The following is a 19,132-nucleotide window of genomic DNA, read 5'->3' on the forward strand; positions in this document are numbered from 1 at the left end:
CAATCTTATCCAATAATGAAAAGAATCATTATGGATAATTCAGTCCTGTCTATTTTCTTGATAAATTTTAATCTTTGGGGTTTACTTTCCATTTCCATATTACTACCAGGTGGTATCTGCAGTGCATAAAGAAAGTGGGACCTTAAATAACTTCCAATGCTGGGAGTACATTCATGCAATCTACAGGAGTGAGATCTTGTTCCATCCTCTGGCTCCTATGATTTCAATGATGATCTCCTCTGGACACCAGGTATAATACTGAGTTTCAGTGCTGATACCTGAGGCTTGTTAACAAGTAGGGGTGAATCTTAGACGGATCAGAACATGTGATCATTGGCACCCCCAAGCCCCTTGATTCAGTACTTGCTGGCACAGTTTTAGTACTAGTATAACTTTCATTTCATCTTCAGGAAAACTGGTCATTCCTAAAGACCTCAAGAGCAGGATTACTCCCCACCTAGCAGTGAATCCCTTTGGCCACCTGCCCATTCAGATTCAGCAATTGCCTCAACTCTCCCTGGGTTATCGAATTCCTAAGTCCTTCACACTACATAGAATCCAGGGTAGGCTTGGTAGTGCTATGTTGGTGCGCAAGCTGGCTGACTCGCCAGTGCCCCAGGCTGTCAGGGAACAGAGAGCTGGTCTCTTCAAAGAGCCCCATATGGAAAATGAAATGTGACCCAGAGCAGGAGGATCATGACAAAAATATCTCACTGGGTGTTTCCCTTCTAAATCTAATTCTTCCTACAATTCTAAGAGGGTTAAATAGCGCTGGTTTTCTGCTCAGTCTTCCCCTAAAGCCAAGATTTCTTGTGTGTGTGTGTTTGCATGCATATATGCATGCGTGCGTGTGTGTGTGTGTGTGTGTAGCCTTCCAGGTTCCTCAGTCCACAGACTTTTCCAGGCGAAAATACTGGAGTGGACTGCCATTTCCTTCTCCAGGGGATCTTTCCAATGCAGGGATCAAATCCACATCTCTTGTTAGATTGCTGAAGCTGAAGCTCCAATACTTTGGCCACCTGATGAGAAGAACTGACTCCTTGGAAAAGGCCCTGAAGCTGGGAAAGATTGAAGGCAGGAGGAGAAAGGTACATGTGTTCACCTCCAGCAATGAAAATGTAAGTCCCTCCTATTTTTATTCTGCTGCCCAGAAGATTATATTTCTTGGACTGAGTCAGCTCCATATTTATATATTCTTCAAGTCTCATTCTGATCTTATTTGTATTGCCTCTCTAGGTTTGAGAGGAGTGAATGAAGTGAGAGGCCAGGTGACCAGCAGAGCAGTAACTCTCCCCAAAGCAATAACATCACAAAGTGTTCTTGCTTTCCATTCAGTATGATCCTTTATTTTGTATCCTTGGTATGACCAAATGATCCAAAGTTGTGAACCATTTCCTCTTGTAGATTCTGTATATGGCCTTTTTCTCTACATTTACTTAGGAGTCTGATATGTATCATTATTGCCATCTCATTTAAAATAAAGCAGAAAGTATAATTTTATAAGTGCATACTATGTCCCAAAGAATTCAGTGATAAATCAATTTATTCACTACTCTCACATACTTTATAATCTGATGCAAGTCAGACAACAAAATGCAAAGACTACAGTAAATAAATGATCTCACATAATGATAAATCATATGACTTTATCTAAGACACTTACTTTCAATACACTTTTTTGTCATGAATACATTGCTTTGTTTCAAATGTTTCATTAAGAAACATAAATAGATTTATATTTAGTGCTAAAAATGCAACTCTGAGGAAAAAAGCAAGCAAATTCCTTGTTCTAATGAAGCATTAGCGGAGTGGAGAAAATAGACTATTGAAGTAGAGAAAACAGACTATTGGAGTAAGTAAATACATAACATAATTTAAGATTATGATAAATAACCTAATGGAAATAAAGAGTATTCTGCGATAGAAAGAGATGAACCACAGATGAGAAATGGGTGGTGATGAGGCCTACTACAGCTGGATGGTCAAAGATAGCTTCTCTTAGGAAGTAAAACAGAAGGTAAGACTCGAAGGAAGAGGAAATGCAAGTTATGGGAGAAACAGGAAATTTGTTTTCCAAGCCCAGTAGAACAGGAAATATGAAGACCTTAAGATGAGACAAGTCTTGAAGAGATGAAGGAACTAGAAGGCCAGTGTGACCAAAACACAAATAGCAAGAATAGTTCAAGATGAGATTGGAGTCTAGAAACTTCTGCCAGTACAAATTATTTGGAGGGTATATAACATTCCTTAATGAAATCTAGATTGACAGTGTCTCCTGTGATATTCACATTAATATACACAAAATATGTTAATTTCAATAGGAGAGCTAATTAGTGTCTGGCTTGATTTCTCAATGATCATCCAAATTAAGCCTTGAAAGAAATAGATCCACTTTCAGGAGTATGATAAAATTCTTTGTTGAACAAAGAAACCCTAAAAACCCTTAGGGTGAAGAACTTTTTCTCTAATGCAATGTGCTGGAGAAAGACAGCCCACTGTGCTCAGAGTGCAGCTGCCAAAACTCAAAAACTAAAAAAAAAAAAAAAGAACAACTTTGCAATTTGCTGAAGTAAAGACTCTACTATGAAAATTTCAGAAGGAAAAACTGCAAAGCTCACAGTATAAAGCAATTAAAACCAGGCTTCCAAAAACTCTGCACATTTATTCAAACAAACAGTTATAGACAATGCTTATAAAATAAAATCTATCTGGGGGAATGAGATTTTCAAAGACAATGCCTCAAACTAAGAAAGATTCCAAAGCATATTAAGTTTCACTATAAAACTGAATCCCAGCTTAAGTGTGTAAATATTTTGGAACTGAGCCTAGAACAAGTTCCAAATGAACTCCAAGGTGGAGATTCACACATCTCTTTAAATTTCTCTCTGACTTGAGCAATTGCTCTGCTGGGCCAAATTTCTGGACAAGAGGAAGGCATCTTGAGCATTAGTGCACCTCTTTTTCTCTCACGCAAAAGTATTCACTTCCTACTCTCAGCTCCCTTAATATTTTGAAAGTATCTGTTACTTTGCTTCTCCTATTTGCAATCCAGTTATTTAACCTTGTGTCTGCCCCTCACCTTCTCCTCCCTCCCTTTTCACCTCTACCAAAAGACAGATTTTTAGGCTTTTGTATTTGGAAATCAGTGTGATGGTTAAATGTATGTATTTGACTTGTCTAGATGCTTCATCCAATGCCAGACTTGTTGTTTCTATAAAGGCACATTTTTTTTAGGTGTTCAGTTCAGTTCAATCACTCAGTCACGTCCAACTCTTGGAGACTCCATGTACTTCAGCACGCCAAGCTTTCCTGTCCATCGCCAACTCCCGGAGTTTACTAAAACTCATGTCCAATGAGTTGGTGATGCCATCGAACCATCTTATCCTCTGTTTTCCCCTTCTCTTCCTGCCTTCAATCATTCCCAGCATCAGGGTCTTTTCCAAGGAGTCAGTTCTTCTCATCAGGTGGCTAAAGTATTGGAGTTTCAGCTTCAAAATCAGTCCTTCCAATGAACATTCAGAACTGATCTCCTTTAGGATGGACTTGTTGGATCTCCTTGCAGTTCAAGGGACTCTCAAGAGTCTTCTCCAACACCACAGTTCAAAAGAATCAATTCTTCAGCGCTCAGCTTTCTTTATAGTCCAACTCTCACATCCATACATGACTACTGGAAAAACCATAGCTTTGACTAGATGGACCTTTGTTGGCAAAGTAATGTCTCTGCTTTTTAATATGCCGTCTAAGTTGGTCATAAATTTTCTTCCAAGGAGCAAACATCTTTTAATTTCATGGCTGCAGTCACCATATGCAGAGATTTTGGAGTCCCCCCCAAAAATTAAGTCTGTCACTGTTTTCACTGTCTCCCCATCTATTTGCCATGAAGTGATGGGACCAGATGCCATGATCTTAGTTTTCTGAATGTTGAGCCTCAAGCCAACTTTTTCACTCTCTTCTTTTTAAGGTGTTATTAACATTAAATCAGTAGACTTTGAGTAAAATAGATTATCCTCCATAATGTGGGTGAGCCTCATCCAATCAGTGGAAGGCCATAAGAAAAATAAATAAAAAGATTGAGGGGCATTAAATAAGGAAGGAAGCGTGCATCCAGACTGTCTTCAGACTGGAAGTGAAACAGCACCTCTTCCCTGCGACTGTAACCTTCCAGGATTCCATAAAGATTTTGAACTTGTTGCATGAAATACTTCCTTAAAACCTCTCTCAGTAGATAGATATACAGACAGATATAGATAGGTGGATATAAGTATATAAGTAAATATAAACTCACATATATATATATATATATATATATACACACACACACACAAATTGTGTGTATATTTCATTGGTTCTGTTTCTATGGAGAACTCAATACATACTGTAAATTTTGATCTAATGAATAAATAAGCAAACGAATGTCAGTAAATCAGTCAGTCTAATAAGATACAGAGAATGTGAGTTGAAAATGATTTAAAATAAAGTGGGATACCACAAAGTAAATATAATTTCATATTTCTCCTAACTCTATTTGCAAATTCAGATTTCTCCAATTCAAAAAAAATTTTTTTAAATTATTATTTGCTGGGCCTAAAAATTAAGCAGTGATTTTTATGCTTTGTTTTAAACTGAGCTCCATGGAAACACAGATTCCTTGGTGCTGTTTGTGTTGAGGAGAGGTGGGAGGGATTAGGAAAGTCAGGGTTTCACCATCAGAGGAACCAAGCCAAGGGGCAAATCTCAGCAGGGCCATGCAGTTGTTTGGTTGGGAAGAAGCCGGTATGAATAGCACAATCCTCTGACAGCCTCCAGGTTTTACTTTTATACACTTCCTCTACTTTTATAGTTTTAATAACTAACCTGTCAACATATTACTTCCGAAAGTGTTGATATGTGGCACTTTTGGGAAAGGCACTCAGCAGAACAGCAAATCAGTTCTGCTTTTATCTGTCATTCAGACTTGATGTGACTGGGATAAACTTCTGTTTTATGAATCTATGTTTTTCTAGATTTCCCCTTTCCCCTGTCCATTTAGCAATAGTCCCTAGTGAGGGTGTGGGAGCAGGTGGTAGTAGTGGTGGAAGCCCCTATATATCTAGGTAGGGTCCTCAACTGAATCAGCTTTAGACCCACCTGAATGGAGCCTGGGACAAATGATATCCCAGGGAAGGAAGGATTCCATTTATTTTCAAAATGTTTTATACTACTAAACTAGAATATCAATGATGTCTGGATATATAGTTTTTCTCTTAGAAAATTTCAAATTCCATTTAAAATCATCCTAATTATATGAAAACATAATCTATTTAAATGTGTAGCTATTTCCTAATTTGTCTGAATTGACCTTAGCAAGCAGCACATTTTTAACCCTTTAGTCATACATACATTTTAAATTTGATTTGAGGACTAATGCAAGGATGAATTCATTCCAGCATAGACTGGAAAAACTCCTGTGTAAGTTAAACATACTTTTGTCATGTAGTTTACAGTAGTAGCATTTGTGTTTAAACATTTATACTCAAAGAGTCCAATGAAAATAACCTATTCACAACAGAATTGTTTGATAACTTCTTAGTTTGTGAGTCATTTAAAAAAATGTACAAAGTTAGGAACCCAAAACACATGTTTCATAATAATAAAAGAAATTTTAAAGATCTTTGTTTTTTTCATTCTTACTTACTTTGACTCCAATTGTCTTTTATTTCCACATTTCTTAAATCTGTATTTAATATTTACAACAGTAGAAATATATTCTCTGTAGACATTTAAACAATGCATAAATTAAGTAGCTGTTCTAAAATCCCTCGGAGAAGGCAATGGCACCCCACTCCAGTACTCTTGCCTGGAAAATCCCATGGATGGAAGAGCCTGGTAGGCTACAGTCCATGGGGTCGCTAAGAGTCGGACACGACTGAGCGACTTCACTTTCACTTTTCCCTTTCATGCACTGGAGAAGGAAATGGCAACCCACTCCAGTATTCTTGCCTGGAGAATCCCAGGGATGGCGGAGCCTGGTAGGCTGCTGTCTATGGGGTCGCACAGAGTTGGACACGACTGAAGTGACTTAGCAGCAGCAGCAGCAGCTAAAATCCCTAACCTTAAATTTCCTCTCCACCCACTAACAAGTATTAACAGACTGATATTTCCTTCTGTAACATTAAAACACACTCACACTTAAGGCATTTTTTTGCTGTTTTACCAAAATATAACTGTACTTTTCAAATTATTCTCAAATCTTTTTGCTTTTTAAATTTATAGCACAATAGGCAACAGCTATAGAGATATCTTTTTTTGCAACAGTTTCTTAGTATTATTCGATATCTCTACATGACACTAATGATAAACACCTGTGCTTAGTCGTTTACTCATGTCTGACTCTTTGCAACCCCATGAACTGTAGCCCACCAGGCTTCTCTGTTCATGGGGATTCTCCAGGCAAGAATACTAGAGTGGGTTGCCATGCCTTTTTCCAGGGGATCTTCCCTACCCAGGGAACAAACCCTTGCAGGTCTCCTATATTGCAGGCAGATTCTTTACCCACTGAGCCACCACAGAAGCCCATGAATACTGGAATGGGCAGCCTATCCCTTCTCCAGGGGATTATCCCAACCCAGAAATTGAACCAGGGTCTCCTGAATTGCAGGTGGATTCTTTACCAGTTGAGTTACCAGGGAAACCCTGGTAAATATCTACAGGTATTCAATTTTTTGCCAATATTTTTTCAGTAAACCAATGTGGTAATATATTCCTATCTATCTATACATATACATATGTGTGTGTGTGTGTGTGTGTGTGTGTGTGTATGTAACTGCAAGGAGATCAAACTAGTCAATCCTAAAGGAAATCAGTCTTGAATATTCACTGGAAGGACTGATGCTGAAGCTGAAACTCCAGTACTTTGGCCACCTGATGCTAAGAACTGACTCCTTGGAAAAGACCCTGATGCTAAGATTGAGGCAAGAGGCGAAGGGCGCAGACAGAGGATGAGATGGTTGGATGGCATCACCGACTTGATGGACATGAGTTCGAGCAAGCTCTGGGAGTTGGTGATGGATAGGGAAGCCTGGCGGGCGTTAGTCCACTGGGTAGCAAAGAGAAGGACACAACTAAATGACTGAACTGAACTGATATATATGTATACATATATTTACATCTACAACTGTATCTAATTTGTATCCATATATGGATATTTACTTCTATGTGATATATCTCCAAAAGTAGTATTTCTGTTAAAAAAAAAAAAAGGTAGATGGTTAATTCATTCTTTTAATGTTAAAAACTGAAGTGAAGTCACTCAGTCATGTCCAAATCTTAGCGACCCCATGGACTGTAGCCTACCAGGCTCCTCCATCCATGGGATTTTCCAGACAAGAGTATGAGAGTGGGTTGTCATTTCCTTCACCAGGGGATCTTCCCAATGCAGGGATTGAACCTAGGTCTCCCTGTATCGCAGGCAGACGCTTTACCACCTGAACCACCAGGGAAACCTTTAATGTTGAAGATACAGACAATTTATATTTCTTAAAAGCTATAGCAATGATTTTTTCTATTAACTCTGTATGAGTATCCATTCGTCACATTCTCACCAGAATTAGAGGTTGTAGTTCTATTTTGCCTTTCAAAATCGAGTGTAAAGTAATAATATCTCCTTAATGGAGACATTAAACAAAAATTCTTTAGGTTGCTGCCCTGACTTCTTTAGCTGTTAGGTTTCTAATTTAAATTGATTACTGAAATATTTTGTCTATTTGAGAAGAGATTAGTCTTTTTCTGATCACTTTGAGATATTCATTGTACTATGTATATTAATCTGATGTCACATGCATTTTACATGTTTATTGTGTTACTTGCTATGTAATAGGGAGAAGGTAATGGCACCCCACTCCAGTACTCTTGCCTGGGAAACCCCATGGACGGAGGAGCCTGGTAGGCTGCAGCCCATGGGGTCGCGAAGAGTCGGACACGACTGAGCAACTTCACTTTCACTTTTTACTTTCATGCACTGGAGAAGGAAATGGCAACCCACTCCAGTGTCCTTGCCTGGAGAATCCCAGGGACGGAGGAGCCTGGTGGGCTGCCGTCTATGGGGTCGCACAGAGTCGGACACGACTGACGCGACTTAGCAGCAGCAGCAGCAGCAGCTATGTAATATATTATGGTACATACTTCTGATACCAAAATAAAGTAACAAAATAAAACAATAAAATTAGTTCAATAAAGTTGTGTCTACTTTCCCGACATTTTTATTTTTTCCATGTTAATTCTTCTCACTTATCAAAATCATACAAATTTTCCTCTAATGCTTCATGTGCTTAAAGATATTTAATATATTTAAATGTTCAATCCAGTGAATGTAAAACACTTGATTCTAAAATTGTAAATTTAATGTTGTTACCATATTGTAACAACAAATATTTAATTGATTAAAATTTTTTTAAAATTATAATCTAGCTTGACTAAGCTAGCTTCAGCTTCAGCATCAATCTTTCCAATGAATATTCAGGATTGATTTCCTTTAGAAATGACTTGTTTGATCTCCTTGCTGTCCAACCATGATAGATTACAAATCAGACTTTAGTAGTGCATATTTGAAAATAACATTTATTGCATAATTTACTAGCAAAGAGTAAGGGAATAAGTACATTTGGGATGTTAAGGTATTCCTTATGCTTGAGTAAGTCTGAATTGTTGGTAAGTGAACTACAAATAGAGCATTATGTTCAAAGCTGTTTTGGAAATCGGAGCAAATTGAAATGAAAATAGATACAATCTTCCCATCATTCAGTGTTAAGGAAAATACCACCTATTATTGGCCCTTTCCTTCTATCAGTACTTTACATAGCACGAAATTCTCAATCTTTTGAATCATCCTTTTTTGGAGAAGCTTATCAACTCCTCCCAATCACAGATACTTCTGACCCCTGTATTCTTCCAAGATTTCTTTTTTTATGTACACTTTTCTTTGCTTTTGGCTTTTGCTATCAGCTTAAGGTGGTTCAACTTACTTCACTTTCTACTATCTCTGATCCATCTTCAAATGTTATTCAATTTCTATGGGAAGAAAATTTGAAAACAACCAGGCTTAATACATCACCGCACTTTCCCATTCAATGCGGGCAAAATTGTGAACGTTCGGAAAATGATAGCTATTGTATCACTTTGAAGTGACTAGAAAAAAGAGTTTCCTAAATCTGATATTCAGAAGCCATAAAGAAAAACAGCAAGAAATTTAAGTACATAAAAACCAAGAACATATGCCTGTTAAAGACTTATAAAGTGAAGTTAGTGAAGTCACTCAGTTGTGTCCGACTCTTTGCGACCCTGTGGACTGTAGCCTACCAGGCTCCTCCATCCATGGGATTCTCCAGCCAAGAATACTGGAGTGGGTTGCCATTCCCTTCTCCAGGGGATCTTCCTGAGCCAGGGAAGCCAGGGTCTCCCGCATTGCAGGCAGACGCTTTACCCTCTGAGCCACCAGGGAAGCTTGGACAAAGACTTATAAAGAATAAGTAAAAAATAAAGGGTAACTTTAAAGAAATATTGATTCTGTACATATGCTGAGAAAGAATCAAATTCTTTAATATAAAATAAGTCTCTACAAATTTTTAATAGAAAAATATATAGGATATAAATATGAAATTAACAGAAAAACAGACTGATGACAGTGTGTACACTATTTTGCTAAATCCTATGAAAATAAAATGAATAATCAATTTTTCAAATGTCATAATAAAAAATGACTTTAAGTATTATTGTGAGTGTAAGTTAGTGAAAATTTTAGATACACTTTGGAAGTATCTATAAAAATTTTTAATGTAAAAAAATTTTCAGTCAGCAATTTCAATTTTAGAAATTTAGATTTTAAAAATCACACAAATATGCAAAAATATAGGTGTAAATATTTTCATTACCAAATTATTACAAACACAGAAATCTAAAAACAATCTAATTGTCCACTGATAGGTTATGCATGCATGCATGCATGCTAAGTCACTTCAGTCGTGTCCGACTCTGTGCGACCCCAAGGACAGCAGCCCACCAGGCTTCTCTGTCCACAGGATTCTCCAGGCAATAATACTGGAGAGGGTTGCCATTTCCTTCTACAACTGATAGGTTAAAGAAATAACAATTCACTGAGGTCTTTAAAGGAATCTAATAATTAGGTTCCTTACCCTTTCCCTTACCCTTTATTCCTTAACAGATTGATATTTGAGTGTAATATGGTTAGCATCGGGCTTTTCAGGTGGCTCAGTGGTAAAGAATCCACCTGCCAATGCAGGAGACATGTGTTCTAACCCTGGGTTGGGAATATCACCTGGAGAAGGAAATGGCAACCTACTCTAGTACCCTTGCCTGGCAAATCCCATGGACAGAAAAGCCTGGTGAGCTACAGTCCATGGGGTCACAAAACAATCAGACACAACTTAGCAACTGAACCAAAACAAAAATTGTTATCATTAACATCATGAAGGGGTAAGTTAAGGCTGTGCTCATTTGCTTCAATAGTGTCCAACTCTTTGAGACCACCAAGCTCCTCTGTCCATGGGTTTTCCCAGGCAATAATAACAGAGTGGCTTGCCATTTCCTTCTCCAGGGGAATTTTTTTGACACATGGATCAAATCCACGACTCCTGCAGCTCCTGCTTTCACAGGAAGATTCTTTACCACTTGAGCCACTTGGCTCTATTGGATAGCTAATCTTAGGCAAGCTTCCCTGTGACAACTTAAGAGCTGACCTCCAAAGATTTACAGCACCAAGAAGTAGAAACTAACTCACATTCTTTGGAGTCTAATGAGTTCTTTCCAGTTTTACCTACCAGAAAGGCCTTTCTGTTAGGGAGAACTGGACAGGAGTGGAAGCAAGGCAGAAGGAGATTAGGAAATATCATCAAATCAACATTGTAAAATCTTCCTGAATATTAAGCTTTTTAAGAGCTCATATTTAATGATAGAGAATAATTTGATTAAAGAAAAAAGTAATTTACTTAATAGAGTGGCACTTTTTGGACTTTAGGAAAAAAAAACAGAGGAAATGGAGAAAGAAATATAAAAGTTTATGTATGCATATAGACATAGACATATCCAGAAAGACACATGCAAAAATTTAACAGAAGCTATTTGTAGGGAGAGAAGTATGCAAGAGATGAATATGATTTAGAGAAAGCAGAGTCTATGTCTAAAGAGTAAAAAACTAGAAGAACATAAAATAATAAAAGTAAAATTAAAGGGAAGATCAAACCCTAAAGTAAGTGAGAGTACGTTATACTAGTATTGAAATAGATGAACAAAAATTCATCTTTGAGTTTTTCCTTTCCTACTTCTTTAACCTATGCCCCCCCAAAGAAGCTAATGGATTTTTAATTGTTATCCATCTTCCACAAATCCTAGTAGAACTGAACTGATTTATACTTATGTTTAATAGACAAAGAATTTTTAGAGTGCATTAACTATTGGATCCATAAATAAAGGGTGAATTTTTCAGCCTATTTGTACCCAAAACAAGGATGCAATCACTGTCCCATATGCTTACATAATAGCCACTTTAAGTGGTTGTGACTTTGTATTTTTCATCCAACAATATAATTTGTTTAATACTTAGTCTTCCATGTAGTTAACCTGAAACACTAAATGTATAATATGATAACACAAAAGATCAGATTGTCAAATCTCAGTCACATGAATCAGAAATCTGACCCAGTAAGACAGTTTTACTAACAGTTTTGATGAAATGAAATCTCAAATCACATGCCAACAAAGAAAGATTCATAGAACTGTTCCATAAATTAAAAGCTTTCAATTTTGTTTACCATAACTTATTATAGTCAAAGTGGTCCAACCTGCAAAAAGCACGCCATAGTATGAACCCGTTTCAATAGTATTATCATTGGTTTGTTTGCCAAAATTTTTGTCGTTAACATATTGAAGGAAGATTAGACTGGATCAACTTTCTTCTTTCCCAGAGAAGTTCCCTCTAAAAGGAGAGAGTTGATCACAGACCTGTTTAACCATTTGCATGGCCAGATTCTTGGATGGAATCCTGAAAAGATTCCTTTATAAAAAGACAGATATGCAAATATAAGCAACTCAGGAATAGAAATACACAATAACTGATTTGAGATACAAAGAGAGAGAGATATACATGTTACCCAGATTAGATAGTAGACCTCCTTTTTAACTATTAGTGTCTTAAAATATATGTATTTGCTAATCTGTAATTTGGTACTGTCTTTCACTACACTAGGATCATAGCTAAGACCAAAGAGTTGGAGTGCATTAAATAATAGTGCACTCTTATGAACCAGAGTGCAATTTCAGAATTTATACATGTTGATCAATGACTAAAGGTATATTTCTTTCTGTTGCAGGAAGGGGGACCACTTCCAGGGCCTGAAACTGGGCTCTTCTCTAACACTCAGAAATGAATTGTCTGAGGAGACACATGTGCTGACAGAGAAAGGTATTTTATTGGGAAAGGGCATCTGGATGGAGAGCAGGAGGGTAAGGGAACCCAGGAGAGCAGCTCTGCCACATGGCTAGCAGTTTTGGGTTTTATGGTGATGAGATTAGTTTCTAGGTTGTCTTTAGCCAATCATTCTGATTCAGAGTCCTTTCTGGTGGTGCAGGCCTTGTTCAGCCAAGAAGGATGCCAGAGATAAGGATTCTGGGAGGTGGTCAGGTATGTGGTGTCTCCTTTTGACCTTTCCGGAATTCTTCTGATTGGTGGCAGCTTATTAGTTCCATGTTCCTTACCAGGACCTCCTGTCATAAAGCAACTCATGCAAATGGTTACTATGGTGCCTGGCCAGGGTGGGCAGTTTCAGTCAGTGTGCTTCCCCTAAAAAATTTCTACTCTCTGTTTGGTCCAGGACTAGAGAACTATGCTAAACAATATAAACAGTTGTGCCTGACTAAAATAATCATTAAATGTGGTAAGTATAGTCAGGCAAAAGCACATTAACTTAGTTAAGGTAGTTGTTGTTGTTTTTAGTCACTAAGTCAAGTCCGACTCTTTGCAACCCCATGGAGCCTGCCAGATTCCTCTGTCCATTGTATTTCCGAGACAATACTGGAGTGGGGTTCCATTTCCTTCTCCAGGGGATCTTCCTGCATCTCTTGCATTGCAGGCAGATTCTTTTACCACTAGTGCCACCTGTTAAGGTAGTTGAATGTGGTATATATAGTACATTGTTAATATAATTAAGCATTTTGTAGTCACTTTATAAAATATAGACTTTACTACAGATGTCTATTTCATTATGCTCCTAAGATTTTATGTTTTCTTTATGTATGTACAATATAGTAAGAAAACATCCAGCAGTAGAATTGCTCAAAATATTTGTTAATAGTCAGTAAACGGAAATCATTACTTGAACAACTTTTGGAATCCAGGTGTCAAAACCCAGTGAAAACTTTAAAAATTGTAATTTCATTTACATGCTTCTGGCAAAGCCAGTGCATTCATAGCTACTACCCACCAAAAGGTATGTAAATCACCAACTGCCAGATGAAAGGACCATATTTCTAAAATGTGTTCTTTGAATATTATTAATAAGTACTAAGCTCTTCTTGTTTTTCTTAGTAGAGGAATTAGTTATCTGTCTTCAAGAGCATGATTATACATGTCTTCCAAAGCATTACTCATCTCAACTCAAACTTTGGAAAAGTTTAAATTCAGTTAACTCTTGTTTGTCCTAATATTTTTTCCTATATTACACACAGACTTGAACTGTCATGTGACCTTTTACTAACATGACATATTAAATTCAAATATGAGCTCTTGATTACTATGCCAATTAGTAAAATATATGTAGGCTTTAAAAATGGACTGAATCATCTTAATTTGCACATAATCCATTAAGTAAAAACTGCTATTCTAATTAGTAATAATGTAACTAATTAAGGTATAAAATCTGATTGGTACTTTGAAATTTAGCTTAATTGGTAATTGCTAATCTAATTAGCAAATGCAATAAACTTCATGAAGTGTTTCATCTGGGAAAAGAGAATAATGCAGTAATGCCAACAAAACGAAAGAATAATAAAGAATTCAAATTGTGTTCACCTAACCACCTAGGACTCAATCTTGTAAACAGGATGATGACTCCAAATCTTTCTTGAGTTCCAAGAACTATCATGGGGTTCAGCATTTTGCTATTTGAAGAACACATCCAATATGCAAATCTGTGCTTGACAGTAACAATAACAGTTAAAGTTTATTAATAAAAAAGAGTAGATATTGGAGAGCAGCCATTATCTGATATGGAACAGCTATTGGGAAGCTCTCTATAAAATTCTTTATACAGGTCTTAAAAATTCTAGTACTAACATTCTCATGAAACATATGGCATTAATAGTCTGTATCTATTATGTTAAACAAAATATAATAGATTATGTGTGCTCTTTCCAAGTGATAGGTTGCATATCTGCAGTGAAGGGGAGAAATATGCAGTGCTTACAAATTCTTATTTAAAAGCCCCTTTATTTAAACTTCAGGCTTGATTACTTGCTCTTTGATCTAGAAAGTAATCCCAGTTTGAGACAGTGAAAGTGTTAGTTGCTCAATCATGTCCCAGAGAGTAAATTATCTGAGTCTCAATGGTACAGAATTGAGAAGATAAAGTTTCCATAGCAGAAAAATATTTAATCATTTATGCACTTTTTTACTGATGGCTTGCTATCAACAACACAATGGTAATGTTGCTGGGAAAGCAACACAAAGCAAGACAGACAAGCTTTCAGCCTTCAGTGACCTTATGTGGTAGTGGTGAAGAAATAAAACAAACCATCAATTAAGGCATAATAAGATGTTAAAAGGTGACAAATAGTAGGAGAAAATGAAGCAGAGTGTAAGGATTGCTACTTTAGGTAGGATGATTGTGATAAGCCTATTGTGAAGAAGAAAACTCAGTGATATGAGGGAAAGAATCATATGAATTTCTGGGAAGAATGTTCCAAGAAAGCAAGTATCAAAAGTAAAGGCCCTATTATGGGAGGGCATTTGATTTGTTAATAGTATTTGTGAAACAAATCACTGAGGAAATTGGTGTGCCTATAACAGATAAAGGAAAGAGCATGATAGAGATGCAAAAGTAGGAAGTCAAGAAATACCTGGAGTAACAGGCAAATTTGGCCTTGTAGTAGAAAGTGAAGCAGGGCAAAGGCTAACAGAGTTTTGCCAAGAGAATGCACTGGTCATAGCAAACACCCTTTTCCAACAACACAAGAGAAGACTTTATACATGAACATCACCAGATGGTCAATACTGATATCAGATTGATTATATTCTTCGCAACAAAAGATAGAGAAGCTACAGTCAGCAAAAACAAGACCAGGAGTGAACTGTGGCTTGGATAATGAACTCCTTATTGCCAAATTCAGATTAAACTGAAGAAAAAAGGGAAAACCAGTAGACCATTCAGGTATGACATAAATCAAATCTCACTTACAGGAGAAGTGAGAAATAAATTCAAGGGATTAGATCTGATAGTCAGAGTTCCTGAAGAATTATGGATGGAGGTTCATGACACTGTACAGACGCAGGGATAAAGATCATCCTCAAGAAAAAGAAATACAAAAAGGCAAAATGGTTTCCTGAGGAAGCCTTACAAATACCTGAGAAAAGAAGAGAATGAAAGGCAAAGGATAAAAGCAAAGATATGCCTGTTTGAATGCAGAGTTTCAAAGAATAGCAAGGAGACATAAGAAAGCCTTTCTCAGTGATCAGTGCAAAGATATAGAGGAAGACAATAGAATGGGAAAGACTAGAGAGATCTCTTCAAGAAAATTAGAGATACCAAGGGAACATTTCATGCAAAGATGGGCACAATAAAGGACAGAAATGGTATGGACCTAACAGAAGCAGAAGATGTTAAGAAGAGGTGGCAAGGATATACAGGAGACCTATACAAAAAGATCTTTTTGACCCAGCTTATCATGATGGTGTGATCACTCACCTAGAGCCAGACATCCTGGAATGTGAAGTCAAGTGGGCGTTACGAAGCATCACTACGAACAAAGCTAGTGGAGGTGATGGAATTGCAGTTGAGGTACTTCAAATCCTCAAAGATGACACTGTGAAAGTACTGCACTCAATATGCCAGCAAATTTGGAAAACTCAGCAGTGGCCACAGGACTGGAAAAGATCAGTTTTCATCCCAATCCCAAAGAAAGGCAATGACAAAGAATGCTCAAACTACCGCACAATTGCACTCATCTCACACGCGAGTAAAGTAATGCTTAAAATTCTCCAAGCCAGGCTTCAACAATACATGAACCATGAATTCCCAGATGTTCAAGCTTGATTTTGAAAAGGCAGAGGAAACAGAGATCAATTTGCCAACAACCGTTGGATCATCGAAAAAGCAAGAGAGTTCCAGAAAAACATCTACTTCTGCTTTATTGACTATGCCAAAGCCTTTGACTGTGTGGATCACCACAAACTGTGGAAAATTCTGAAAGAGACGGGAATACCAGAACACCTGACCTGCCTCTTGAGATATCTATATGCAGGTCAGGAAGCAACAGTTAGAACTGGACATGGAACAACAGATTGTTTCGAAATTGGGAAAGGACTATGTCAGGGATGTATATTGTCACCTGCTTATTTAACTTATATGCAGAATGCATCATGAGAAACAATGGGGTGGATGAAGCACAAGCTGGAATCAAGATTGCCAGGAGAAATATCAATAACCTCAGATATGCAGATGACACCACCCTTATAGCAGAAAGTGAAGAAGAACCAAAGAGCCTCTTGATGAAAGTGACAGAAGAGAGTGAAAAAGTTGGCTTAACACTCAACATTCAGAAAACTAAGATCATGGTATCTGGTCCCATCACTTCATGGCAAATAGACGGGGAAACAATGGAAGCAGTGAGAGACTTTATTATGGGGAGCTCCAAAATCACTGCAGATGGTGACTGCAGACATGAAATTCAAAGACGCTTGCTCCTTGGAAGAAACGTTATAACCAACCTAGACAGCATATTGAAAAGCAGAGACTTTACTTTGCCAACAAAGGTCCGTCTATTCAAAGCAATGGTTTTTCCAGTAGTCATGTATGGATGTGAGAGTTGGACTATATAGAAAACTGAGCATCAAAGAATTGATGCTTTTGAACTGTGGTTTCGAGAAGACTCTTGAGAGTCCCTTGGACTGGAAGGGGATCCAAACAGTCCATCCTAAAGCAGATCAGTCCTGAATATTCATTGGAAGGACTGATGCTGATGCTGAAACTCCAATACTTGGCCATCTGGTGTAAAAAACTGTCTCCTTTGAAAAGACCCTAATGCTGGGAAAGATTGAAGGTAGGAGGAGAAGGGTTCAACAGTGGATGAGATTGTTGAATGGCATCTCTGACTCAATGGACATGAATTTGAGTAAACTCTGGGAGTTGGTGATGGACAGGGAGGCCTGGCGTGCTGCCCTCCATGGGGTTGCAGAGTTGAATGTGACTGAACGACTGAATTGAACTGAAGATAGGTAAGCTTAGAAAAGTCGGTAGGAACTAATCACCCAGGTTATTGTAAATCTTACCAAAGATTGGTTTGTTTTTTTTTTTCTATGCATGGTAGGGAAACATCAGAGGGTTCTGAGCAGGGGAATTATGATTTATATTTTTAAAGGATCATCTGACTCTTGTACAAAGAGACTGTTCAGGTTGAGAAATAGACTATAAACAGTAGTTTTGCTTAGAGTCTATTGTTATAATCAAGTTAAGAGATTTTGGTGACATTGCTCCAGAGTGGTAGCTCTAAAAGGGATTAGAAGTGGTAAAATTTGGTATATATTTTGAACTAGTTCCAACAAATTTTGCTGCTTCAAGGTATTCAAGATTGAAAGCAAAATTAATAATATTTTCTGATCAGTGTGATGAGTTGTGAAATAAATAAGTCAAGGATTTTGCCAAGATTTTAATCTGAGCAACAGAAAGAACAAGTTTACTAAAATAGGAAAGACTCAGGGAGGATAAGTTCTTTTGTCAGGTGGGTGGGGAAGATGATCCAGAGTTGGTTTTGCACATGTTAATTTTGATTTGCCTCTTAGTTAAGCAAGATAATATGCTGAGTAGAAAATCAGATATACTATCCAAAAATCATGGGGAGAAATCAAAGCTGAAGAGATGTATTTGAATATAATCAGTTCGAGCATGAGATAATGTCTGAGTCACAGGACTGAATGGATTACCTTGGCCAAATAGCAAAAAGAGGGGTGTTTGTGTTCTGTCTGACAGTCTAGGTATACAAAATATCTTGTTGTTGATATCAACTATATTGTATATGGAAAATAAAATTTTTCAAGTGATTCAACTAGCTTACACAAATTACATTCTCAAAGTAATGTTATCCTTTCTATAATGGGTTGTGTGTGTGTCTAATCCAGTTTGGATAATGTAATTGATTATATGAAACAAGTATATATTGTTGGTACCTATCTCTGGTACCTATTCCTGGTATGGCTTCCCTGGTGGCTCATTAGCAAAACAAGGCTTTGTAGAGCAATGCTAAACTTTAAAACATAGTAAACAATCCCCCAAATAAAATGCAACTCAATCAATTCCTTGGTCTCTAACCAATTATACTGAAGACTCTTCTTTACTTGGGGGTAGAGAGAGGGAAAATGATAAAAAGATAGAGGCAAATTAAAGAAATAGAGATTCCCACCAACAGTGTAAGAGGGTTGCCCTCTTACACTGTTGGTGGGAATGCAAACTAGTACAGCCACTATGGAGAACAGTGTGGAGATTCCTTAAAAAACTGGGAATAGAACTGCCATATGACTCAGCAATCCCACTGCTGGGCATACACACCAAGGAAACCAGAATTGAAAGAGACACGTGTACTCCAGTGTTCATCGCAGCACTGTTTATAATAGCCAGGACATGGAAGCAACCTAGATGTCCTTCAGCAGATGAATGGATAAGGAAGCTCTGGAATATTACTCAGCCATTAAAAAGAATACATTTGAATCAGTTCTATTGAGATGGATGAAACTGGAGCCCATTATACAGAGTGAAGTAAGCCAGAAAGAAAAACACCAATACAGTATACTAATGCATATATATGGAATTTGAAAGATGGTAATGATAACCCTATATGTGAGACAGAATAAGAGACACAGATGCATAGAACAGTCTTA

This window comes from Giraffa tippelskirchi, chromosome 1 (assembly GCF_054371585.1).
Source record: "Giraffa tippelskirchi isolate mGirTip1 chromosome 1, T2T-mGirTip1v1.2.pri, whole genome shotgun sequence".
NCBI classification, from domain to species: Eukaryota; Metazoa; Chordata; class Mammalia; order Artiodactyla; family Giraffidae; genus Giraffa; species Giraffa tippelskirchi.